The sequence below is a fragment of the Pleurodeles waltl genome, chromosome 2_1 (genome assembly GCF_031143425.1).
Source record: "Pleurodeles waltl isolate 20211129_DDA chromosome 2_1, aPleWal1.hap1.20221129, whole genome shotgun sequence".
NCBI classification, from domain to species: domain Eukaryota; kingdom Metazoa; phylum Chordata; class Amphibia; order Caudata; family Salamandridae; genus Pleurodeles; species Pleurodeles waltl.
The window spans coordinates 669,576,648-669,603,688 of record NC_090438.1 but is presented as its reverse complement, the minus strand read 5'-3'; the positions used below and the strand labels follow the sequence as shown (position 1 = coordinate 669,603,688).

The following is a 27,041-nucleotide window of genomic DNA, read 5'->3' as shown; positions in this document are numbered from 1 at the left end:
AACCCTTGGCTGACCCATCTAAACTAAATAAATTCTGGCCCATCTCGCTGCTACCCTACCCCGCCAAAGTACTGGAGAAAGCAATCAACGCACAACTACGGAATTTGCGCAAAGCCAACAACTCCCTTGACAGCTCCCAGTCCAGTTTCCGCAGCAACCACAACATGGAGACAGACCTCCTGGCAGCCACCGACGACATCCGATCACTCCTAGAACGTGGCCACACCGCAGCGCTCATACTTCTCAACCTCTCAGCAGCCTTCGACACAGTCTCCCACAGCACTCTAGCACCAGATTCCATGACATAGGACTCCACGGAAGAACCCTGGAATGGATCTACTCCTTCCTCTCCAGGAGGACTCAGAGGGTCAGACTCCCGCCCTACACATCCAGACCCACAGGTGTCAACTGCGGAGTCTGCCAAAGTTCCTCACTGAGTCCCACACTGTCCAACGTATACATGGCCCCTATACATGGCCCCTCTCGCAGGTATGACACACAACTCATCATTTCCCTCACCGAAGACCTGGACACGCACAAAAGGAACTTCCACTCAGGAATGGAGCTGTTGCCACCTGGATGAGAGAAAGCTGCCTCAAACTCAACTCCGACAAGACTGAGCTCATCATCTTCAGAAATGGCCCCTCAGCTTGGGACAACTCCTGGTGGTCCACATCCATCAGTACCCCCCCCCTGCACTGACTGAGCATACCCGCAACCTAGGCATCTTCCTTGACTCCTCCCTATTCATGACTTGCAGGTAAACTCAGTCGCCTCCTCCTGCTACCACACACTCCACAATTTTTGAAAAATCTTCATATGGATCCCAGCAGACTGCTTCAGGACAGTCACCCACCCTTTAGTTACAAGCAAACTCAACTACGGCAACGCCCTCTACGCCGGCACCTCGATTAGAAACATCAAAAAACTTCAACTCATCCAGAACGTCGCTGCCAGACTCATCCTGGACCTCCCATACCGAGAACATATCTCCCAACCCCTGAGGACCTCCACTGGCTCCCAGTTGAGAAATGAATCACCTTCAAGCTACTCACCCACACGTACAAGGCCATACACAATGCAGGACCAGCCCCTCTGAACCACCGCGTCTCCATCCACACCCCGTCAGATCCCTCTGCTTTGCCCAGCTGGCCCTGTCCACCATCCCTCGCATTCATAAAACCACCACTGGAAGACAATCCTTCACCTACATCGCAGCAAAGAGCTGGAACAACCTCCCCCTGCACCTCAGACAAAGCCCATTGCTCACCATCTTCAGGAAGAATCTCAAGACGTGGCTCTTCTGTTGAGGCCCACTCCCCAGTGCCTTGAGACCCTCAGGGGTGAGTAGCTGCACTTTACAAAAACTGGTTGATTGATTGACCTTCATAGGAAGGGTTGGAACCAGTAGTTCCTTTACTCGGTGCAATACGGTTCAAAGTGGGGGGTCATTTATTTTTCTAGCTACTCCCTTGCTCCTGCACCATTCCCCCCTTGCAAAAGTTGAGTTCACCCGATAATCATCCTACTGTCTGCTGCAAATACACTTGAGGCATTTTCATTTTAGTCACTACTCCAAACCACCTCTTCAGTTTAGATTGTATTCATAATTTAAGATTGATTCCTGTTATCCTGTAAAGAACTGCAATAGTACAGCAGATAAAACACCACCACAAATTCTTCCTTGCAAAGAGTGTAAAATATTCCCTTTTAAATCAGAGAGACGCTCACGCTGATTAAACCACACAGCTAGCAGGTTAAGTGCGGGGAGAGTGGGGTGGAGTGTACTGGATCTGGGAGTTGTAGTCAGACAGGGTCATGGGAGTTGTAGTCAGGCTGCCTTGGTTGACCAGCTCTGTATAATGGCTGCCTGTCCAGAGGTAATGTACCGTATCCCACTTTCTAACAAACATAAATTAATACTTCTGTGTAGGGGCCGTCTCCTCTTCCAACGCTTGTATTAGGAGGACTATTGTCTGCCAACAGATTTTGTTTGCGTTTCCTCGTTCATTTTAAGCAGTTTGGGAAACTTTTTGTCAGTTCCGCTGTCGCGAGTTGTTGCTGCTGCGCGCAGCGTCCCCGAGTGCTTTTGTTTTGCTTCGTGTTCCTGACGCTGTCTGTTGAGCGGTTTCATTGCATAGCAAGCAGACGGGCTGGTTTCCTCCGCATATACCACAAGAGGCCAAAACTATTCTCGTTTTTAGAACACTGGCTCTTGGCGTATATTTTATCGTAAAACTGCATTTGTCACGGAAACAAAACCCCTATATAGAGACGGGGTTTTGCACTCGACGGATTATTAGCAGAGTTGACAAGGGCGGGGGTTTGTGTGGGGTGTTATCAACTGAGTGTGTAATCTGTCAATGGTTTTGCCGAGTGAGCCGTCTTCACGTTTATGTGTCGCTTCTGTAAGTTTATAGGGGATCTGCCCTGTTGCAAGCACTTACTCCTTATTACTTTATAATTGTCCTGGTTGTTTTAGCTGCTGTACTTTATCCGGATTCCTCTTCTGTTGTTTACAATCCTTGTCGATCTTAACAATAGGGGCACCGGCTGTCTTAAATCAAGTGGGTCATGTGATGGCCATCAATGTACGGCACATCTCTGTCGTTAAAAACAGAGCGTTTTATCCGTCCCGTATTGATGTAAGTGGGATAAGTGACAGGGAAACCGATGAAGTCTGTCAGAAAAAAAGAGATGCATATTTTCAGATCGGTTACATTTTTTCAAGCCATTTGAAGTAACAGTTGTTGCTTTATTTGTTTATTTATTTTTCTTTTGCTCATTGACTTTACCAAAGCGTGGGTTGCGCAATTTGCCTCATGGCTGAAAATGTAAAAGTGTAGTTTTCCCACACCGGTTTTAAAGGCGGGTGTAGTGTGCTGTTAAACTTTCATGTAGTTTCACTTCACAAGCTAGAAACGGGTGTGTGTGGAGACCGTGGTCGCCATATATACACTGTGTCTTTGTAAGCGGAGGAATGGGGAGCGTGTGAATGAGGCTGTCAGTCACCTCCCGAAGATTATTTTAGGTGACAAAACATTACCCCTTTTAAACGATTATCCAACTGTTACTTCAAAGGTAAATATCCAATTTCAGCATAGATTGTTTTCAGTATTAAGCTGATCTGTGTGAAAGGAGGCCTATACCATGTTTCAAACCGGCACCACTAATCGTGTTTGTGAATAAATGAATATCTAAATGCCGTGTGGAGTTGCCTGTCCTGTCTGCGCATATGTTTTGTTTTAGGAGACGTAACTCCATAAACATACAGAAACATCTGTCAGTTACTGCCACCTAAAGAACACACATTATTTTAAGCACGGCTTTAAGCGGGATAAATAAAGGTGAGAGGACATCTAAAAGGGCGTGGTATAAGACATGTAATTGAGTCATTCAAAAGGGTAGTGACCTAAAATAAAGGCGTGACATCATGAAAAGTAAAACCCCGTGTTTCCCATAGTAACACCTGACCAGTGTTTTGGTGCTTCTCTGCCAGCTTTCGTCAGAGATATCACACAGTAAAGCGCATACACATTAAAACAAGCCAAACCTTTGTCTTTGCTAATGCTTGTTATCGGTACCAGCTTAATGATTAACAACAATGATCATGTTGTGAATAGTTAGAACTGAAAAAAGATTTAAATGTTGGAAATTAATCAAACTCTCCCTTTTTGCTCTCGTTATTTCCCCCCGAAATGTGTGTTTTTGCATGTATAGTTAAGAATATAATTATAGGGGCCCACTTCAAAGCCCGTTTTTATTTACTACCGTGTCTGAGCCCTCTTAAATTCCTGCTTCCAGGTCACATGAGACATGCTTAATTTGTGCCAGTTGTTGTAGGTGGTTGGCATCAACACTCATGTTAGGCAACTGGGCTTGTTTTTTTCTTTTTCCCAGCAGACTTTGCCACAGGGGCGGTCCACCCCACCTGTCATCCTTCTGAGGTAGGAAATAATTCTCACCTGCTACCAGCACCTAGAGACCATCCAAATAGTACAGTGAGCTAAATAAATGTAGTGATAAATATTATAAAGGCCGGTAACAGTACATACATTTGTCATTGTCCCAGCTATGCTGTTCCGATTTGATGGATTCAGGACAACCTCTTGCACGTGAAACAAGGGTCTACTACTGAAACATTTGAAAATGCAAGTACCTAACCCCAGTTCTTTTCAATAGGCAGATGAACCTTCCGGACGGACGCCTCTGTCAGGTCGTGTTCAATAAATTGACTTTCTACTTATGAAGCACAATAGGGTTATGTCAAAAAGCATGCACTGCCTGGGATCTGTGACCAGGGTGCATCGAGGATGACCACGAATATGGAATGTCTCCCGGTAAGCCGGGCCTAGGTGATGACGTCACATGATATTGCTCTAGCATCATTTCACTGGAAAATCCTAAATTATATTGGGGATACTTGGGATGGTTAATCTGCTTCTGACTGAGAGGGCCTGGGCCAACCCGAGTGCCCTGGTGCCCTGGTACCCTTTTAACACGGGGCAGTACTGCCCTCCTTCTGGTGGTTTGGCCTTTCACACCAGTTGTCATCTTCAAGCAGCACTATTGTCATCATCGTTGCTTTCTCCACTCTATCGACGACCTTCAGCGACAGTTGCCGAGTTCTTCCGTCACACCTTGTGTTGCAACTTCTTCTCCGTGGCCCACACAAAATAGCACTTCTGATCAAGATGTTTTACTTCTTAATTACCCACAAATGCCACTACCCCAAAATGAGTTTCTTTTGGCCTCGGGCATGACTCTCGCTACCACTCCTTTCTTCTGTATTTCCAGCCAGCTTTGCAGCCACATTTAGAACCGCAGGGTAAACTTTTCCTTATCTTGACTCTTTCACCAAACAAAAATCCTCAAATGCTCCAGTCAAATACTCTTACAGTGAACACAAAATGGCTTCTCTCGTTGATAATGCAGATTGTCCTACTGAGAACTTGCTGATATGTCGCATGCAGGCAGGATTGGCATTTCATGAGCATTCCAGCCTCCCACTCTGGAAATGCCACAACTTCATGCTAGCAGAAAATTGTTATAAGCTCAAAGTACCGTACCACTTATGAGTGTGGTGGGATCAGTGCTTAATTTGTGCTTGTTGTTTCCGGTGCGGAGCACCGGCAGTTATTTTTGAGGGCTAGCGCTTATTCTTCTGCCTCAAGCATTTACTGCGAGCAAAAGACACATATGGGAAAGACGGAGGAAGAGAAAAACGAAAAGGCGTCACAAAGGGAGAAAGCAGAAAGGTGCAAAATTGAGCTGAAATGGCAGAGAGTAGCTGTAAATATATTGAAGAGGCCCGAGATGGCTTCAGCATTACGCTGCCTCAGTATTCCGTGTTCACACATTTAGTTACAGCAGCCGCGTGTTTAAGAGGAGGGCTTTGAGCACCGGCACGTTTTTATTTAAAAATTAAGCACTGGGTGGGATGCAACAATGGCATGCCTAGCCACACAGTTCCAATCCACAACATTACACCATTCACGTCCGACGCCATAGACGAGCACTCACATTATCACATAAAGCTTCACGCGAGTAAACGCGTCTCTCGGTTCACGAGGCCCTCATGAAACTGTGAGACTGCTCTGTAACGCGGATAAGATACAGAAGTGCCAGACTCCCATGTGTCAACTGGAGGAAGTGCCCTGTTTGATATTTGTCTCCAGACACATTGTAGTTAACTTGTTTTCAGCGCGAGAGGCTGTGGGCTGTAATAAGACATTGCAGCCAGGCTTGAAGTTGGCTGGCTAACTGAAGAAACAGGAAAATAGAGACTGGACTGGAAGGCGTGTGTTTGTCTGTCATATGCACAAAGCATCCCAGGCAATGGGCTTTGAGTACAAGCTATATCTTGAATGCCTGCACTGAAAAGGTCTCAATGCATCAACTAAGTGGCTTTTTGGTGGGGTGGGGGGTGCTAAACTATCGCAGAGCACCGTAATACGAACTAGAGAAGCACTATGGTATTATATTTCCTTATAAACCTTTCAACATCTGCAGCGTTTAACCATGAGAGTGTTATAGCTCACATAAGAGCAGACTAATTGAAATGCGCAAATACGGTCTCCTGCCGTTGATAAAGACAGGCAGAATTTGCATCCTTAAAAGTTTCTTCACTTCAGATTCTCACCCTGCGGATACCCTTCTGGCAACTAAGAAGTCTACTAGGAAAAGCTGTTGCCATTACAGCTAAGGATCTCATCCAACAGTACCTTTAGTCGCAGCCAATAACGTGCGTTGCTTCATATGAGAGTTTTTACATTGGCCTCCGCATCTCCACCCTTTCTCTCCGACTGAGCGCTCTCTCCCCTGTGGTCTTTTGGCAGACAGCAAAGACCACGATAGCTACATGTTCGTCTGTGAATGGTCCATTTGATTACTATCTTTAATGCACTGCACTGTCCACTGTCATGTTCGATTCTCTGTACAATATAACTGCACCCGTAGCTCATTTACTAACGTTAGAATAGGGGCGCACATTTGCAACTCTTTACAGATTGTTGCAACTTTGCATATATTTTTAAAAAATACTATTAATTGATTCACTCTTCGCTATGCGTAGTTTAGAAATGTGGACTACTCAGCGCAAAGGCGGGATGAGCGTCACTTCGCAGCCATTCAGCCTGTTGTGAAACCTCAGACTGCTGGACAGAGATTTCAAGCAGCCACCCAAAACCCACTCAAGTTTCCTATCTGCCCACTCGCGCTTTCAACTACTTCCCAGGGGCCCACTGCACGCTGCCACCCACACAATGGCAGCGCAGTCACGGGCACCCTCACTCCCCTAGCCCCTGTACTGACTGACCCACTCGGTTCCAGGATGCACCATTCAGGAATTGTCTACAGTTTCAAATGGAAAAGCACTGTTAGCGCTTGCATAGTTGGAGGAAATCAGATATAATCCGAATACTACTTGTAATTATAGTGTTACTTTTTTACCAGCTGTACACCCAGAGGTTCAAATTAGGCTGCATTTAATTACAGCAGCGTAATTCGGATAATTTCTGCAATTTTATGTTACACTTGTTAGGCGAAATTCCCCAAATTACGCAGTTGCATCACGTCACGTACAGAGAGTGCAGAATTATTAGGCAAGTTGTATTTTTGAGGATTAATTTTATTATTGAACAACAACCATGTGCTCAATGAACCCAAAAAACTCATTAATATCAAAGCTGAATATTTTTGGAAGTAGTTTTTAGTTTGTTTTTAGTTTTAGCTATGTTAGGGGGATATCTGTGTGTGCAGGTGACTATTACTGTGCATAATTATTAGGCAACTCAGCAAAAAAAACTATATACCCATTTCAATTATTTATTATAACCAGTGAAACCAATATAACATCTCAACATTCACAAATATACATTTCTGACATTCAAAAACAAAACAAAAATAAATCAGTGACCAATATAGCCACCTTTCTTTGCAAAGACACTCAAAAGCCTGCCATCCATGGATTCTGTCAGTGTTTTGATCTGTTCACCATCAACATTGCGTGCAGCAGCAACCACAGCCTCCCAGACACTGTTCAGAGAGGTGTACTGTTTTCCCTCCTTGTAAATCTCACATTTGATGATGGACCACAGGTTCTCAATGGGGTTCAGATCAGGTGAACAAGGAGGCCATGTCATTAGATTTCCTTCTTTTATACCCTTTCTTGCCAGCCACGCTGTGGAGTACTTGGACGCGTGTGATGGAGCATTGTCCAGCATGAAAATCATGTTTTTCTTGAAGGATGCAGACTTCTTCCTGTACCACTGCTTGAAGAAGGTGTCTTCCAGGAACTGGCAGTAGGACTGGGAGTTGAGCTTGACTCCATCCTCAACCCGAAAAAGCCCCACAAGCTCATCTTTGATGATACCAGCCCAAACCAGTACTCCACCTCCACCTTGCTGGCGTCTGAGTCAGACTGGAGCTCTCTGCCCTTTACCAATCCAGCCACGGGCCCATCCATCTGGCCCATCAAGACTCACTCTCATTTCATCAGTCCATAAAACCTTAGAAAAATCAGTCTTGAGATATTTCTTGGCCCAGTCTTGACGTTTCAGCTTGTGTGTCTTGTTCAGTGGTGGTCGTCTTTCAGCCTTTCTTACCTTGGCCATGTTTCTGAGTATTGCACACCTTGTGCTTTTGGGCACTCCAGTGATGTTGCAGCTCTGAAATAGGGCCAAACTGGTGGCAAGTGGCATCGTGGCAGCTGCACGCTTGACTTTTCTCAGTTCATGGGCAGTTATTTTGCGCCTTGGTTTTTCCACACGCTTCTTGCGACCCTGTTGACTATTTTGAATGAAACGCTTGATTGTTCGATGATCACGCTTCAGAAGCTTTGCAATTTTAAGAGTGCTGCATCCCTCTGCAAGATATCTCACTATTTTTGACTTTTCTGAGCCTGTCAAGTCCTTCTTTTGACCCATTTTGCCAAAGGAAAGGAAGTTGCCTAATAATTATGCACACCTGATATAGGGTGTTGATGTCATTAGACCACACCCCTTCTCATTACAGAGATGCACATCACCTAATATGCTTAATTGGTAGTAGGCTTTCGAGCCTATACAGCTTGGAGTAAGACAACATGCATAAAGAGGATGATGTGGTCAAAATACTCATTTGCCTAATAATTCTGCACTCCCTGTATTTATACTGCTATTTGTTCAATATTAAAGCATGAGAGCGCTGGAACAATGCAAACAAGCAGAATGCCAGTAGCTGTTGTGTGCAGCAGTTGTGTGTTTCTTACACTTTTAGTGTGAAATTCCTCCTTGCGTCAAACATTGACATTAGTACACATTTTGCGCTAAAAAATAGCACTAGGTGATATATTCGTATTTCACGTAATTACAGCTATTGTTGTATAGTTTTCCTGCATTTTCGCCTATTTACAGGAAATCAAATTACGCTAATTTTGAACACCCCCGTTTAAAATTCATCGAAATTCTGTTTTATTTGATTTTATTAATCGCACTTTGAAATATGATTGCTCCCTTAGATTGCCTTTTATTTAGACGCTCAAATCATGTGCAGTTTCTGCCTCTCCTAAATATGTAAGTCTGAAAAGCAAACCAGTAATAGGTGTATTTTTTCTGTATCCTTTCACATAACTCATTTGAAGTTGTGACTCTGAAATACCAAGTTATGCGTGCATAACCTGGGCTCACATATGAGAAAAAAATCAATTTAAACCAAAAGATTTTGACATTAAGTAGCTATAATCCCCGTAATTGTGCCTGCAAAAGTGTGTCAAATGCAGTGTGCAAATTGCTTTGGCTTGAGAATTGATACCCTCAGAGGGGTCAGTAGTCGCTGCAGTGAAGCCTCTGAGGGTGGGTTGGGAAATGCAGTCATTCTGATGTGGTGAACACCCACACACTTGTAACTTTGTGGGTTCTTACAAACATTTGCTACACTGTTTCCATTCTCCACTGACCTGCCCTACTAAAGTTAAAGCTGAAAACCGCAGGCAGAAATAATGGTAAACTGCACAGAACATTACTATTTTTCCAGTATGTGTGAGGGGATGAAAACGTATTTCCGCAGAGACGGCAAATGACCAACAAATGATATTTGTGAAATTTCTAAAATGTTCTCATATTATCCATGCATATTTTCTGCATCTCGGAGTCTTTTCATATGAAGGTTTAGGGAAAACAGATATGATGTTGTCTGTCTGCATCACAGCAGGAGTGTAACGCAAGCCCTTACAGCGCAGGGTGGCCCCAGTCTTTCAGAGGGCACTAACCCTTCAGGAGGCACCCATTCAGCCCAAAGCCAATGAATATCTGTGAGATGTGGGAGAGGAAGGGGCTTCTCTTCACTTTCCACAGGGAGCCTCATCACTTTGCGTTACACCGCTACCTTCCAGTGTTTCTGGTAGTGCTGTTTGTTACTCTGTTTTAAAGTGGCAAATCTCGCAATGCAAAGGCTTGTGCTTGCTCGTCAGGAGGTTTGGTATTTTTTAGTGAATCAGGTCTGATGTAATTAATGAAATTTAACTTTGTATTAATTTATTCCAGATACAGGATTCAGATGCTCCACCTCTATCAGACCCCTTTACTCTCCAGGTACAGGTGCCTTATTTATGAGGATACACAGGCATCTCTACAGGTGTTGGACCTATGGTTTGTGCCATTTCATTGAGGGTATCCTAGCATTGTGCTGAATTTGAGATATTCATAGCAGATCTTGACATAGACGATGGTCTTATGGTCAGGTGTTCCACAAATTTGCTGAATTGCATTACTAGTGTAGATGCTGTTTGCCAAATGTCTGGAACTGTGATTAATTAGAGTACGTGTTGTCCTGATTAGTTCATATTGGCAGGTTAGGTTTGCAATAATGCAACACTTATCTGATAATGATAAATGAATTGCCGATGTGAGTTGTTCGATTTAGGTGCAACATTGTGATTTCTACTATGGTTTTGTTACTGTTGGGCCAATCCAAACGTTAGTGTGCATTTTACTTAGATAACTTTCTGTGGTCGTGCTTATGAATGCGCTTCTCATAAAATGTTTTTCAAAATACTCTTCATTATCTCAGCTATAGACCTTGGTCATTAAACATCTAGCTGTGATGATTGGATGAAATTACGGAAATTCATCTTGGTGACACTGCGCAAAAACTATCTCTGGATGCAAGTCGTGTTTATTGTACATACCTGAGTCTTAATGTACCACAATGCAATTACACTTGCATGAATTATTGTTAATTTGGGGGAACAGGATAAATCGGATTAAATTAGAATCAAATACACTTTGTCCCAGCTAATCTATTGCAGAGGCATCGTAATAAGAACTAGAGAAGCACTATGTATGGTATTATATTTCTTAATAAACCTTTCATCATCTGCAGCGTTTAACTATGAGAGTGTTGTAGGTCACTTAAGAGCAGATTAACAGAAATGTGGAAATATGGTTCCCTGCCATTGATAAACACAGGCAGAATTTGCATCTGTTGGACCTGGCCCTTTTTACAGGGACACCCCAAACGTTTTGCCTTCCTCCTCCTGTTTTGTCTGACCCTTTTTGTTGATGTTAGGACTCTGGGCACTTTACCACCTCTGATCAGTGCTAAAGTGCATGTGCTCTCCCTTCCAAACGTGGTATGATTGGCTTACACCTGACTGGCACATTTAATTTACCTGTAAGTCCTTTGTACAGTGGTATCACCATACCCAGGGCCGGAAAATTAATTTCTACTAGTGGGCCTGCAGCACAGCGTGCACCACCCAGAGAAGTATTTGTATTTTTCTATTTTTTGTATTTGTAAAGCGCATTCCGGCCATAGCATCGAAGCGCTGGAAAAAGAGAAATGAGTGACAAAAAACAGGCAGAAGTAGGAAGACAGAGCCTTATCTAGGAAATAGCCAGGTTTTTACCATCCGCCTAAAAACCATGACATTCTGCTCCTTCCTTATGTCAAGAGGAAGCAAGTTCCAATGTTTAGCTGCCACCACCGTAAATGCCTTATCTCCCCATCTAGCCCTGGGATTATGGCAAACTTGGATCAGATAGGCTTCTTTAGATCTGAGTTGCCTACTTGGCCTATACCAGAAAAGCCTTGAAGCTAGATAAACAGCTCCGCCTCCATGTACCGACTTGAATGTTAAACATAGAGTTTTAAAAATAATCCGTTTCGCAATCAGAAGCCAATGCAATGATTTCAGGCTATTGCTGGCAGAGACCAAGCGAGAAAGATCTAGGATCAAATAGGCCGCATTATTTTGGATCAATTGGAGCTTTCTTAATGACATTTTATCCAAGTCGAGCAGCAGAGAGTTACAGTAGTCAAGTCTGGACATAACTAAAGCCAGAATGACTGCCACTCTCTCCTCCAACTGCAGATAAGGAAACATTTTTTTCAATGTTTTAAAAATCCAATAACTTGTTTTGACCATGACATTCACTTGATGCTCCCCACACTCCGAAGGCCACTATCAAGAGTTCCACAGCTTATTACAAAAGCCAAACAATAAGATTTCTGTTTTGTTACTTTTGAGTTTTAGCCAATTCTGACCCATCCAGCAGTTAATCTCTTGCAAACAGTTACTAAATCGATCTGCTGTTTCCTTCCAGTTTTGTCTGGAAACAGGAATGATCAATTGGGTATCATCAGCATACGAGTTAGGCATGAAACCATACGAACGGATACGTTTGGCCAAATGGCCGACATAAAGGTTAAACAAAGTAGAGCTAAGAGCCGATCCCTGTGGGACCCCACATGGCAAACAAAACGCCAGGGCCCTAAAATCGTCCCAGCTCACCGTAGTAGGTCTATCACCTAAAAAAGATTCCAAAATCTTGAGTGCTAAGTCTGTAATCCCTGCTTGGTGGAGACGGGATACCAGAATCTGAGGGGAGATGGTATCAAATGCAGCAGATAAATCCAACAGAACCAGAACTGCTCCCTTCCACTCATCCAACAGCCTGCAAATAGTGTCTGAAGTCGTAATAAGAACAGATTCAGTGCTGTGGGTCTTCCTAAATCCATGCTGCGACTGGTCTAAGCTGCCTGAGATGTGTATAAAAACTAGCTAGCTCATTGTTGATATGTTTCGCAAGGATCTTAGCCAGCGTAGGGAGCAAGGAGATGGGGCGTAGGTTGTTCAAGTCATGTAATGCACTATCCGGTTTTCTTTCTCAGAGGAATTACTGTTGCTTCCCTCCAAGAAGCCGTAAAAACACCAGTAGAAAAAACCTCCTGAAAAACCGGAACAAGAGCAGTGGCAACTAATTCAGGAACCTGTTATAAGATATACGGAGGGCAAGGATAATTCGGGGACCCTGACTTAATTCCCATAAGAAGTTCTTTAATCCTATCAGAAGATAGAGGCTGAAAATTGGTGAGCAAAAGGGTGTCAATGTCTAGGGTAGTGTTCGAACCCTTAAGATGAGGTTGAAACACTTCACCATGCCGAAAGCTCAAATTAATTTGTAGGATTTTGCTTTCGAAAAAAGAAGCCACCTTATTACAAAAAATCTTGTGAATTTTCCATCTCAGAAGGTAGAGTGGGTATAGTCAGATCTCGTACCACCGTGAACAGTTCTCTAGGGGAATTTAAAGCCCCCTTAATTTTTAGTGTAAAATAATCAGTTTTAGCCTTGACACATGCATCTTTATAACGCCTCAAGATTATTCTGAATTAGAAGCTTGCTTCCATTGTCTTTCTTGCTGACGGTGTTTCCTTTGTAAAAGTTTAAGGTCTTTATTAAACCATGGAAAACTGATTTTTTTTATTTCTAAAAGACGTCTGGTTCCTGGCCAGAACCAGTTGATTAATAGCATAGTTAATGCCATAATTAAAACTATCTAAAGCAGACATCGGAGAGCCACCCGCAACTTCCCAACCCGCAATTAAGGCTGGACCTAGCTGATGTTTTCAAACCTGTCTCAGGCTGTTGGACCTAACAGTCTTAAGGGGGTCATCCCCCAACCTTTTGCCTGCCTTCCTCCCTCCACTTTTCTGACACTGTCTTTGCTGGGTTTAGGACTCTGCACACTTTACCACTGCTAACCAGTGCTAAAATGCATGTGCTCTCTCCCTTAAACATGGTAATAATGGTACATTCCAATTTACGCTATTTGATTTACTTGTAAGTCACTAGGAAAGTGCACAACATGAGCCAAGGGCCTGTAAATTAAATGCTGCTAGTGGGCCTGCAGAACTGATTGTGCCACACACATAAGTAACCCCTTAACAATGTCTCAGGCCTGCCATTGCCTGTGTGTGCAGTTTCACTGCCATTTCTACTTGGCATTTAAAAGTACTTTCCAAGCCTTAAACTTCCCTTTTTCTACATGTGTCACCCCCAACGTAGGCCATAGGTAACCCACAGGGTAGGGTGCTATGTACGTAAAAGGCAGGACATGTACATATGTGTTTTTATGTCCTGGTAGTGGAAAACTCCTAAATTTGTTTTCCACTCCTGTGAGGCCTGCTCCTTTTATAGTCTAGCATTAGGACTGCGTTCATATACCTTTTTTGAGTGGTAGATACTGATCTGAAAGGGGTAGTATGGCCAGAATGGTAATAGAACATCCTACTTATTGGTGAGGTTGGCTTTTGTATTACTATTTTAGAAATGCCACTTTTAGAAAGTGAGCATTTCTCTGCACTTAAAACCATCTGTGCCTTACAGACTGTCTTTAATCAACGTCTGGTCTGTGCTGGTTGACAGCTCCCTTGTGCATTTCACCCAGGAAACCATAAACACAGGACACTCAGTCTCATCTGCATATTGAATAGGCCTTCCTGGTCTGGAAGGGTGGAGGTGTCACAAGAGTGCATCTGCATACTGAATGATCTTCCTGGGCTAGAAGAAGGGGAGGTGGGGGCCAACTGCATTTGTTAAGGCTGTGCCCTGGCCTCACACAAAGGGCTTGTTTACCCTCCCCCCCCCCCCACTGATGTCTGGAGCCAGTGCTGGAGGAGAAAGGGGACATTCCTGGAACTGGTTAGTGCTGGTTAGAACCCCTTCTCCCCCTCTTTGTGGAGGCTGTGCAAAATGAGTATAAGTACAGGGGGCTGGCCTCCACATTTTGAGAGAGCACTTTTGGAACTGGGACCGTACCTCTGCCAGAGAGGCTACTGAACTGCACAAACAACTCATCTGGACTGCCCTTCTGTTTGTTGCCATGCTGCCTGGCTTCTGCTAGTTTGCACAAAGGACTCATCAGGATCACTTTTCTGATTGTTGCCCTGCTGACAAGCTGCTGCCCCCCAGGCTTTGGCTAGACTGGCATTGCTGGACTGTTGGTGGGGATCGCCCCTACCTGCCTGTGGGGTGCTGATGTCCTCATCCACTGACACCTGTCTTTGTGTCCCCCTGAGTGCCCTTGTGGAGCTCAGTGCATGGGGAGTGCTGTGTGTAGCTCCTTGCTTTATTTTCATTAGCGCCTGTTGAGCGCTTCATTTCTGCATCAACACATAAACAGCGCTCGACTTTGCTTGTTTTCAGACAAGCACGCTCCTTAGTCCCTTCCTTTGGGGGAATCACTGTCACATCCTGGGCGAGCATGGGGAAGCTGCCACTGTGCATCAAAGCCGTGGCGCTGTGGCTGGAAAACTCCCCTCTGAGTCTGGCTACCTCCTTGAGGAGAGGGCAGGGGTCCTGGAGAGCCCTGGCCCTGGGCCCGCTCCCCTGTCGATCATGACTGCAGAGGGAGTTGCAGTTGTGATGGCCATTCCCACGTGGAGGAGAATGGCTGCTTAGAGTTTTGTCCTACATGGGGGAACCCAGAACGGCCTCCCCACCGACACGGGCAGCGGCCCCCCTCCCTTCCGCAGTGTTATCTCAGGAAGCCTTGGAGGGCTTCCCCTGGCGCCCACACCACTGGAGGGCATTCTGGGCTTGCTACCCATAGCGGGAAGGGACTGAACTTTGATGGATGCTCCGTACCTGCTGAAGGGAAGCCTGGCCCACCTTTGCCGGAGAGATGATCCCAGTGAGGTCGTCCTGCTGATTTCGGCCAAGTTGATCCTCCTTTTCCCCCCTCTGTGTTGGTGCCACCCTAATGTAAAAGGAGTGCAGGAGCTTGTGTGCAAACCAGTCTTGAGTTGAATTATCACTCAACGGATAATATAAGCGCAGGTGCTTTTATGATGATATCTAGTATATTTATTCTGATATGTGCTATATTGGAATGTTTGCATGATATGTGCAACCATAGGGATATCCTGCCATTCATGGTAATATGTTTTCTATGACATCTACATTCTTAGTAATAGTGACAACCTGACTACTGCTTGTGTTGCAGAATAACCAGTAATCTATATGTTTACCTGACTACTGCTTATTTTCACAGAGTACTAGTAACCTGTGTGATGTTCTGGCAACTGCTTGTGCAGCAGGGTATTACTGATACATGTCATGTTTGGTTTAATTATGTTTTATACAGTATAGTTTATTTTTATATAACTGGGTGTTGTGTTTCTTTTGTGGTGTATTTATTGTGTCACACGTGTCAGGTGTATTGTGCAAACACTTTACAAATTGCCTCTGGGATAAGCCTGACTGCTCAGGCCAAACTACTATGGGGGTGAGCAGGGGTTATCTTGGGTGTGTAACTCCTTCGCCCTGACTAGAATGGGTGGGTTCTGCCTGGCTTCGATGCATACCCCAGCCAAACAAAAACCCAATTTCTAACATTGATTGCAGCGGTGGGATAGGATTTGCGCTTGCACACAGTCATACATTGTGACTGATTGTTGCACTACAAAATGACACGTAGACTAGTATTCTTGTTTTAATTCTCCTGTTCTCAGTAATTTTTATTTATTACCCCCGTTTCATATCCTTGCACTTGGGAATATTGTTGGTTTACGCTTGTATTTTACCTTGTCAAATTGAAATCTATCTTTGACCTAGACAACTTGTTGCTCTACAATTTAGAGGAGTTAAAGGGATTCTGCAGGGAGAGGGGCATACCTGTAAGTGGGGAACAGAGAGCCCTGTTTAATTTTGAAGAAGCACACTGGGTAACAACTGTAAAGGAGGACCAGGGGCTGATGGTTCCAAGTGTCCCTGAGGAGGACCCTGAGATTAGTGAGGATTCTGAGTGGAAGAGTCCCCATTCCACACCCCACAGGGACAGTGACCCCAGAGAGTTTGAAGCAGAGAGCGAGAAGATGACTGGCCAAGGATGCCAGTAGAGAGAAAGAACTCCTGGATAGACACCTTACTGGGTCCTGTCCTTGTAGCAGTGTCACCTCCCATTCCCTGTTGCCTGAGGAGCTCAGAGATAGGCGGGAAGAGAGGGACCTGAGGTTGCAGCTAGCATGGCTGGCTGTGGAGGAGGGAAGGGCTGAGGTAGAGAAGGCCTTAGTCCAGGAGAGGATGGCAGAGGCTGAAAGGGCCTTTGCCAGGGAAAGACTCGCCTTTGAGTGCAGTCTGACACGTCTGGACGAACCAACACTGCAGGTGGAATCCAGCGGTGGCAACAATTTCAACTGTAGTGTCAGGGACAATCCCCATATGCCCACAGACTTGGTGGCTGGGTTCAAAAAGGGGGAAGACATACATCAGTGGCTGAGGGAGTATGAAGAGACCCTGGTAGTGCGCAGGATTCCTTAGAAAGATTGGGGGACTGACCTGGGGAGCTATATTCCTGAGGAGGGGAGGGATGCCATAGTGGCCCTGGAAGGGAGTGATAGGCAGGAGTATGCCCTCATAAAGGAGGCACTGATAAAGAGGTATGGCTTCACCCCTGAAGACTACAGGTTGAGATATAGGGGTAGAAGAAAGCAGTCTCACCAGTCTTGGGGCAGTTTGTGGAGGATTGCTGCATGGCACTAGAATGATGGGTGAAGGTTAGCACAGTAAACAATTTTGAAGGACTGTTCAATCTGATTATCAGAGAGCAAAAGCTACGTTGTTGTTTTCCAGGGTTATACCAACACCTGTTGGACAGTAAGTTCTCTGATCCCATGGAACTTGCAGAGGTGGCAGACCTCTGGCTGACTGCTAGAGGGTTTGGTAAGCCACTTTGAAGTGATTCTAAAGGGAGTGGCTCAGGTTCCCCCCAACTGAGAGCGGGAGAGGTTCAGAGTAACCGAGACAGGTCCCACAGTGTGGGGGGGGGGGAATGCAGGTTCTAAATTGTCCTATACCCAGTCCCAGATCCTGGAGAGTACCCCAAGGCAGTTCCAGGGGGTTGAGGAGATCCTCTAGTGGCAGGAGGACTTGGGGGTGGTCTGGAACCAGCATCCGACCAGTTCTGCTGCCTGACAGTACCACCCCACAAAGGGGGGGACAGAAGCCCCGATTGAGGGGTTTGAGGGAGGGGGAAGACCCTCCCCTAACTCCAGTCCCACCTGAGGGCACGGACCGCAGTTTGGGGAACCAGGTCCAGGGATACCCCCTGGACCTGGGGGTAGAGAAAGCTGTTACCAGTGTCCCTACCATTTTGTCTTCTAGGGGTACCACTCCTGATGGGAGGGAGCAGAACTCTAAAGGGAAGGGTTTGAAGGAGAGGACTCTTCCCTAACTCATGTCTAACCCAAGGGTACAGGCCCTGTGTTGGAGAAACAGGTCCAGGGAAACCACCTTGCCCTGGGGGTAGAGACAGCTGTTACCAGCGTCCCTACCGTTTTGTCTTTTAGGGGTACCACTCCTGGTGGGAGGGTGTGGACCTCTAGAAGGAGGGCAGGGAGAGGAAGGACTCTCCCCTGACCCCAGTGCAGCCCGGGGGTGCGGACCCTGAGTCGGAAGGCCAGTTATAGAGGGACTCCTCTGACCTGGTTAGAGAGCTTAGCAGGACAACTGACACCAGTGCCCTGGCAGTTCTGGGTTCTGGAGGTACCACTCCCAAAAGGAGGGTAAGGAACCCCAGAAGGAGGGGCAATGGGAGGAAAATCTCACCCCTTTCCCCCTGGCTAGTCTAAGGGTCTAGGCCGTAGGCTGGAGGACAAGTGGCAGGGTAGAACCCCTGAACTGGTGGGAAGTGGAGTGGAGAGAGGATGCTATGCACTTGGGGCTACAGCTCCCCACTTAGAGAGATTTCAGAGACCAGAGGCCCTGGATTGCCTGGGACCTGGCTGTGGCCATAGACAACTAGGGAACCTCCATAGGTTAGCTTAGATTGTCTGGAAAGCATAAACAGAGGGATCCAACTGGGTTCAGATTGGAGTAGAAATGGAACGTGCCACTGCAGTTGTCGGCCATAGGCATGTTTGGTATGGTTGTAATGATAGTGAGAAATGCTGCTTACTGGTGTAGGTGGATTTGTTATTACCATTATAGAAATACCACTCTTAGAGAGTGAGCATTTCTCTGTGCTTATGACTCTGGTGTTTTGCAGCTTGCCTCCAATCCACGTCTGGGGCAGAGTGACAGCTCGGCTTTATGCATACTTTTCAGACAGCCTGTACACTGGGAGGGTTGAGGTGTCACAAGAGTGCATCTGCATACTAAATGGGTTTCCTGGGCTAGGAGAAGGGGAGGCGGGGCACACCTGCATTTGTAAAGGCAGTGCCCTGGCCTCACAAAAAGGGCCTGTTTACCCCCCTACTGAGGTCTGGAGCCAGTGCTGTAGGAGAAAGGGGGCATTCCTGGAACCCGTTAGTGCTGGTTGGAACCCCTTTTCCTCCTCTTTGTGGAGGCTGTGCAAAATAAGTGTAAGTACAGGGGACTGTCCCCTATATTTTGAGAGAGCACGTTTGGAACTGGGACCGAACTTCTACCAGACAGGCTGCTGGACTGCACCAAAGACTCATTGGGACTGCCTGTCTGTTTGTTACCCTGCTGCCTGGCTTCTGCTAGGTGGCACAAAGGACTCATCAGGATTGCTTTTCTGCTTGTTGACCTGCTGACCAGCTGCCCACTCCCTGGCTTGGGCTGGACTGGCATTGCTGGACTGTTCGTGGTGATCGCCTCTACCTGCCTGTGGGGTGCTGGTCTCCCGGTCCGTTGCCACCTTTCTTCATGTCCCCCAGAGTGCCCATGTGAAGCACAGCACGCAGGGAGCGCTTTGTGTAGCTCCTTGCTTTATTTTCATCAGCGCCTGGTGAGTGCTTCATTTCTGCATCAGCGCATGAAGAGCACTCAATTTTGCTTGTTTTCAGAGAAGCGCACTTCGTACCTTGCCCCCAGGGCACTCACAGTCCCTTCCTTTGGGGGAATCACTGCCGTGACCTGGGCAAACATGGGAAGCTGCCGCCGTGCATCAGAGCTGCAGCTGGAAAGCTCCCCCCTGAGTTGGGCTATCTCCCTAAGAAGAAGACAGGGGTCCCAGAGGCCCTGTAGGGCCCTGGATGTGCTCCCCTGTTGATTACGAATGGTGAGGGAGCCCCAGTGGGGATGGCTATTCCCATGTGGAGGAGAGCAGCTGCCTAGAGTTTTGTCCTATGTGGGGGGGAACCCAGAGTGTCCTCCCCACTGAGGTGGGCAGTGGCCTCCCCTCCCTTTTGCAGTGTTACCTCGGGAATCCCTGGAGAGCTTCCCTGGGCCCCTTCACCTTTGGGGGGCATTCTGGGCTTGCTACCCATAGCGGGATGGGACAGAACCTCGACCGAGGCCCCATTCCTGCTGAAGAGGAGCCCAGCCCTCCTTTGCCAGAGAGACGATCTCATCCTGCTGGAGTGGCCCAGTGAGATCGCCCTGCTGATTCTGGCCAGGTTGGTCCTCCTTTTCCCCCCTCCGTGTTGGTGCCACCCCAATGCAAAAGGAGTGCAGGAGCTCCTGTGCAACCCAGTCTTCAGTCGAATTACCACTCCACGAATAATATAAGCGCAGGTGCTTTTATGATTGTGTCTAGTAGGTTTATTGTGATATGTGCTATATTGGAATGTTTCAATGATATGTGCAACCATAGGGATATCCTGGCATTCATGATAATATGTTTTTTATGACATCTACATTCTTGGTGATAATGACAACCTGACTACTGCTTGTGTTGCAGAATAACCAGTAACCTGTATGTTTACCTGACTACTGCTTATTTTCGCAGAGTGCTAGTAACTTGTGTGGTGTTCTGACAACAGCAGGGTATTACTGATGCATGTGTTTAACCTAATGATGTTTTATGCAATACAGTTTATTTTTTATACAACTGGGTGTTGTGTTTCCTTTGTGGTGTATTTATTGTGTCACAGATGTCATATGTGTTGTTCAAATGCTTTACACATTGTATCTGGGATAAGCCTGACTCTTTGTGCCAAGCTACCAAGGGGTGAGCAGGGGTTGTCTTGGCTGTGTAACTCCCCCGTCCTGACTAGGGTGGGTGGGTTCTGACTGGCTTAGGTGCATACCTCAGCCAACCAGAAACCCCATTTCTAACAGCATCCTTAAAATTAAGTGTCCTGGCAAACTTTCTTTTCTTCAGATTATCTCACCGACTGTTACGCCCACAATATTGTAGGGGCTGGAGGGGCTGGAAGACAAATTTAGTAAATGTGTATGATACTACAAAAGGTGACGGGTTGTACTAGTACTTAGGTAAGCAATTTAAAGAGGCACGGTCGGAGTTCCCACATTTATAAGCCTACCGTTTAACAATACAAATCATATGTGTGAAAAGATGAGTTAGGCCCTGGGTGGACTAATGGAATGACCTTCAGCTTAACTGTTATTGTTTCCACCAATAGTGTTAATTAAGCTTGTTGTAAAATTCTGTATGTTACCAGAAATTTCTGAACACAAATTATAGCTAAATATGGATAGCAATATGGGTGAGGTTGGTAAAATATTTGTACACTTTTTTTAAAGGAAGTCTGTGCATTTGGCAGCCAGCATGTAGATATTAACATTTTGCTTTACATCGAGTTCAGGGTCGGTTCTCACCTATATATGTTTGTCCTGAGATGTTTAGGACCTTGTTAAGAGTTTTGTGTAAATCACAGTAAGGGTACTATCGCTATTATGTGGCCAAAGCAGGATTATGAGTTTTGTGGCGAATCCTGCCTCTCGGGTACTCCCCAACACGTTTCTCCGGTGAGAGAAAAAAATGAACAGAACAGTGGGAACATTTGTTGAAATGTGTGAGCAAACACTGATTACTGCAGTTATTCCTTGTTCAAAGAGTCAAACTTCATAATTACCTGGCTCCACGGTATGAGTAATTTTAGGAGGGTGTTAACACTGGAGCGCTGGTATGAAGGGCGCTAGTATGAAGCACTGTGTAATTTAAACTAAGATGTTTTGGTTGAACATGTCCAGTAGGTGACCCCATCAGAATGTTTTGAGAATCTCACCAGGGGTGTGTAGCTGTCGTTAGAGCAGCAGGTGCTGTGGCTGTCATTTGATGCCCAACCAAGTGGCAGAGGGCATTTTCCTTCCTAGCATTAGGTCCAATGCACCCGTCATAGACTACTGAACCGTGCTCTAGAGAAGACATTAAACCATGTATGACTTGCATCAAGTCGATTCGGTTCCATTGAGAGCATTTGGGTTCATAGGCAGTCTGCATCACGTTCTGAGGCTTTATCAAAATAACTTTGGAATATAATAAATGTCACCTTAATAAGGGAACGTTTTAATTAAAAAAATGAATAACCTGTAACGCTTGAACATCTACTCCATACTCCATGCTATCGCCTTATGAGGTCATCTTGTTTATAGTCGGTGAGGCGGTGACACAGCATTCATGAATAGGGGTGTGGACAGAATTAGATTTAGAAGGCACACCTCGCGTGCCAAGGAAAGAAGAGATGCTGTGCATCACGGGCATTCTGCCTGTATTTCTTAACAGTGCATCCTGTTTAAAGACAGGTGGCTGGAAGGGGCGTTTTCATCCTACAAAGGCAAACATCTCCCTGCATATGTTACAAGTCACCCCTTTTACAGATGCGCCATTAGTTAAACTACGAACAGCGGACTTTGCTGTCCTCTGCACAAACAAGTACATCTTTTAGTTGTGGATATACCGCATGAGTTTCCGAGGATGCACTCCGAATATCACAGTTGCTTCGGTGTTTCAAGTATACAATGTTTCCGTTTAGTTTTGTAAGATTTAATTTAGGTGTGAGATACAATAAATGTGAGAAAATTGTGAATAACAATTTAAGCAGGCGAAAAAAACACGTTCGATAGGGTCTGCAGAGTTACAATTTCAAACTCTAACAGGGATGAAAGAGGGTTGAATTTTGTTGCACCATGATGTAACTTGAGTCTGTGTAGAATTGGTTCTTCACATTGTATCGTCTGCGTACTTTGCCGTTTCTAACATTGTTTTTTTAAATTTTTTAAATGTGTTGATAATTGGTAATTCGAAAGATGATTTTAATGAACTTATTTTTGCAAGCCCTTGTTGTTTGCTGGACCTCTTTGGCTTGTCAAACAATTGCACTGAATGGCTCCTGAGGCCTGCTTTGTCGCCAGCCTTAGAAATCTTCTCATGGACTGCTTTATCAGTTTAATGAGGACCAGAACATCCTTGTGCACTGTCATGTTTCATATGTATTTTGGGAGGACTTGACCACGGATAGCCAAACCAAGGCCCACAATGTGAGGATATAAGATTCAGCATGCGGGCTTGGCTACAGGTCTGGTATTATGCCCTGTTGATATGTACTGATTACCACTCTTGGAATTAGAGGATCAATGGCTGACGAGAGCCAAACGTTGCCTCTTGCATCTATGGGCGGGTCTGACCTTGAGAAGTACTGCTGTGTTGTTGATACTGTTGAAGTTGTATGTGATGCTGAGGGTCAGCCATTGTAATGACATCTTGGGGAATTTACAAGCTAATGGCAACTCAGATCCCCTCAAAACCCCTACGTCTAGTGCTCCACTTTGTGGCACAAAACAAAGGATGTAGCACTGTCTGTCCATTATGGGCTACATGTGGAGGTGCTCCAGGCCCTTGTGTCATTTGCATATGTCCTCCATGTGCCTGTACCTTGTCAATAAAATCTAAGTGGATATTTGTGCAGCTTCCACACCTTTAATTTAATTTCTTGATTATTTCATTCTTTACCACTGTTCTTCAGCACGTATAGTCTCATGGATGCACCTAGTGTGAAGGTAGGATCTGGTAGTCCTGCTGTGTCTGAAAACTGAGTGGCTTGACACCCTCCTCCTATTCTTAGATTTGAGTTGATTCTCACTCCTCAGCACTAAACCACTCTTCCTCTCCCTCATCCTCTCTTACCTTCTCCCTTTCTCTTCCTTCCTCACTATTCTCCCGCCCTACCTTACTTGACCTATTTAGCTATTGCTATCTCTCGCTGCTCACCCACTACCCCTTTAGCTACTTTTCACTCTGTTCTCCAGACCTTTGGCCCTGTCCAGTAATGTCGTAACCTGGAATTATTTTTCTTTCGGTAAAGCCTTACCTGACACTCCTTTCAGTGCTTGCCCACTCATCTCTTCATTCCTCCCAAACTCACCCTCTTGCGGCCTCATGTTCACACTGCACTCTGGTTCTCTCTGCCTTCCTCTACAACGTCTTCCTAATTTCCTCCTGTGCAGACCTCCCATCATTTCTTACTCATATCTGTTCTTCTCAGCTTTCCTGTAGCTCTCACTCTCACTGCTGCCTTTCCACTCTTCTGTCCATCAATACTCCCTGTCCTTTTCTTTTTGACTCCATTCTCTCTCACAGCTTCTTGTCCGTTTACCCTTTAATAGTTCTCGAGGGGCCATAAATTGGGAGGTCTGACCCTAATTTTGTCATCTTTCTGTGTGTAAAAGAACCAAATGTTGTCATCTTTCATCTTATTCTTTTTGTTATTCCTATAAATCCTGGTTTCTACCCCTAGACTGCTTGAAAGTCTCTTGGTGAAGAGAGTGTTCGAGGATTTGTAGGAGAGATAACTGCATGGTCAAAATTCCTATTGCTCAAGTGACAGATCATTGGGCAGTAAGGCAGTCAGTTTTCTGAAAATCAAAAGCCTCTTAGAATAGGCTGTTGTTTCGAGGCCTTCCTGAATCTCTGTAGGTATTAAAGTCAAAATGAAGGTCCAAATTAATACACCACATGCCTGTAGAATTTTTGCACTGAAATATTAGTATCTTGAAATGTGTCAAGAGTTTGTTTTGGGCATCTCAGCTTAAGCGTATGGTCACTCAGTAGACATCATCAGTTTGTAGAGGAAAGAGAGTATTTGACTGCGAAGAGTCTTTCATACACAGCAGTGTCTTTGGTCAATAAGGAAGAGATAGGCCTGCATTCTTTAGGTTGAGGATAATATAGACATCATAAATTAGATATTCTTAGGAGCTTTACTTTTATTTTGGTGGAAATCCCTTCATAGGTGTCATTTTATTAACCATTCTAGTACTAGTGAACCTTTACAGCTGTGTACATAGATGGAGTTATTTAATTTTACCAACTTTATTCTCTGGTATTGATTAAGGGTTTTCATTGCCCACAGTGCAGGTCTTGAGTAGAACACATTTGAGGCTCATAGAGGGTAGCCAGTTATATGGAGCCAGTGAGGGTGGATTTGTCCCAGTATAATAGTGAACTTTGCTTTATGAGCCATTAAGATGGAGGCAGTTTTTAGTGCATGCCCATTTGTACATGTGTTAGCCAGCTGAAGACTTGGTTGATGATCCATCAGTTCTTTGGATACTCTAATGTGAATCTTTGTGCGTACAGCTAACAAGCAGTAGCCCATGGTGAAGTTGGCCATGTGCCTTGCAAAAGTCACCACTTAAGCACTGAAAAGTGCTGGTAGCAACGCAGGCTCTCCTTGGACCCTGCAGGTGATGGTGGATCCGTTGGACAGGAAGGAGAACTATTTGAGGGCTGTACCTCTGGCATGTCGGACCTGTAATATGTTTTATTTGATGGTGTGGTGCAGCCTGCCTCCTGTCTAGCACATTGCAGTTGTTTATAGACAATGCTCACCAGAGCGGTCACTGTGGGCTGTGTGCAGACCTCTTTCTTTTTACATTAAAATGACCCAACTGTTTTCCAGACATCGCTATTCTTGCCCAGCAGTGTGATGTCCTATTGCATGTATCTGGCCGTGGACCTCTTCCCATTCTTGGTTTTTGAGCGCCTGGATCTGTCGTAGCACGATCTTCGTATCTTCATATTGTATAGTTGCCAAGCAATAATTCCCTAGGCATCAGTAGAAGGAGAAATGGCTGTCATTTCAACATTGAGTGTGAAAAAAGATCGTTAATCTGGTCTTGGGATCCCAGAACGTATGTTACGATTGGTTTTCTATCTGAAGAAATGTTACTCAAGTGGAGTTATATAGTTTCTATTTGATAGAGTTTGGAATCTAAAGAGATTCAGAACATTGTTTTTGATATACTCCTCTCCATATGCATATGTGAGACTAAAAATACATAACCAAGGTAAGTGTGCTGCTGCCTCGGAACTTTCCAGTGATAACTCCATATGTCACCTGCAGTTTGTTTTGCTGCTATGAGTGTCACTCCCACAGACATTGAATTTTTGTTTTCACCCTTGTATATTTACTTTGTTTACAGAGTTTTGTGAGTAAAAAGAACATGGCACTTTGTCAGAGAACTCTGTGCAGTTGCTAAAGGTTTTCATCCGAAAACATTTCTCTGTCCCCCAAACCTTTATCATAGTAACCTATTAGCTACTGACTCCAACTGCAACAATTCTACGATGCACTACTAGTCTGTGTGTAATCCTAATTTTCTTAATTTCAGTTCCTCTGCGAGGCATTAGGAAATGCATGTGCCATTCTAGTTTAACCTTGGTTTTCCCATATATGGTGGACCATAAATACCTGTTCTTCTGTCTGAAAGAGTTTTGTCAGACTTCCATTCTCTTTTTACATGTTGGGTTTCCTTGAACATTCGTTGAAGCTGTTTCCATAGTTGTGTCAGATGACTGTTTGAGTGTCCCGCCTTTGCCTTCCACTGTGGAAGTCCAGTACTACCATGTCTGAGTGGAAAAATTCCTGCTTAGAACAAACATTCCTATCTTTTTAACCTCTCCTGTATAAGGCTAAAGGATCTGTAAAATAGCTTCTTTTAACCCCAAACTGTTAGGAACTAGTATCATCTAACCCCTGCAAGTTTTTTATTCTTTTCAGAGTGATGGAAAAGGTTCCTGTGTGATGTTAGAAATGGGGTCTCTTGTTGGCAGTTGGTTTACACCCTGTCCAAGTAGGGACCCTCACTCCAGTTAGGGTAAAGGAGAAACACAGCTCAGATAACCCCTGCCCTCACCCCCTTGGTAGCTTGACACAAGCAGTCAGGCCTATCTCAGAAGCAATGTGTAAAGTATTTGCATATAACTCACAGTTATACCGTGAAAACACTACAAAAGGACAAATACCAATTTTAGAAAAATAGCCTTTATTTATCTGTGTAAAACAAGCCCAAAATGAGAAAAATCCAACATACAGTAATAAATATATAAATTTTGCAAGAATTACTTAAAAATACAGTTCCTTGAAGTAGATAGCTCTGTCTGGGGCTATCGAGCCATCGTGAACAACAAATCCAGCAATTCAGGCCGACCACTGGGTCGCGGGACAGCTACGGTGTCGGGAAGACCCTCAAACAGTACCTTGAAAAAGCAGGGCGTCGTGATCCTCGCGATGAGATCTGGAGAGTGACGTCGCCAGTGCGCAGTGACCACAGGTCACGGTGTAGAGAGCA

General features: G+C 45.1%; 1 protein-coding gene across 3 annotated transcripts in view; it reads left to right on the top strand.

The window, feature by feature from the left end:
• Window positions 1-1,801: 1,801 nt before the first annotated feature.
• Window positions 1,802-27,041, top strand: part of FYCO1 (FYVE and coiled-coil domain autophagy adaptor 1) — a 733,597-nt gene continuing 708,357 nt past the window's right edge. For all 3 annotated transcript variants that reach the window (XM_069216428.1, XM_069216419.1, XM_069216401.1), the window contains exon 1: window positions 1,802-1,880. The gene's annotated coding sequence lies outside the window, so the exon portion shown is untranslated. The remainder of the gene's footprint in view (window positions 1,881-27,041) is intronic.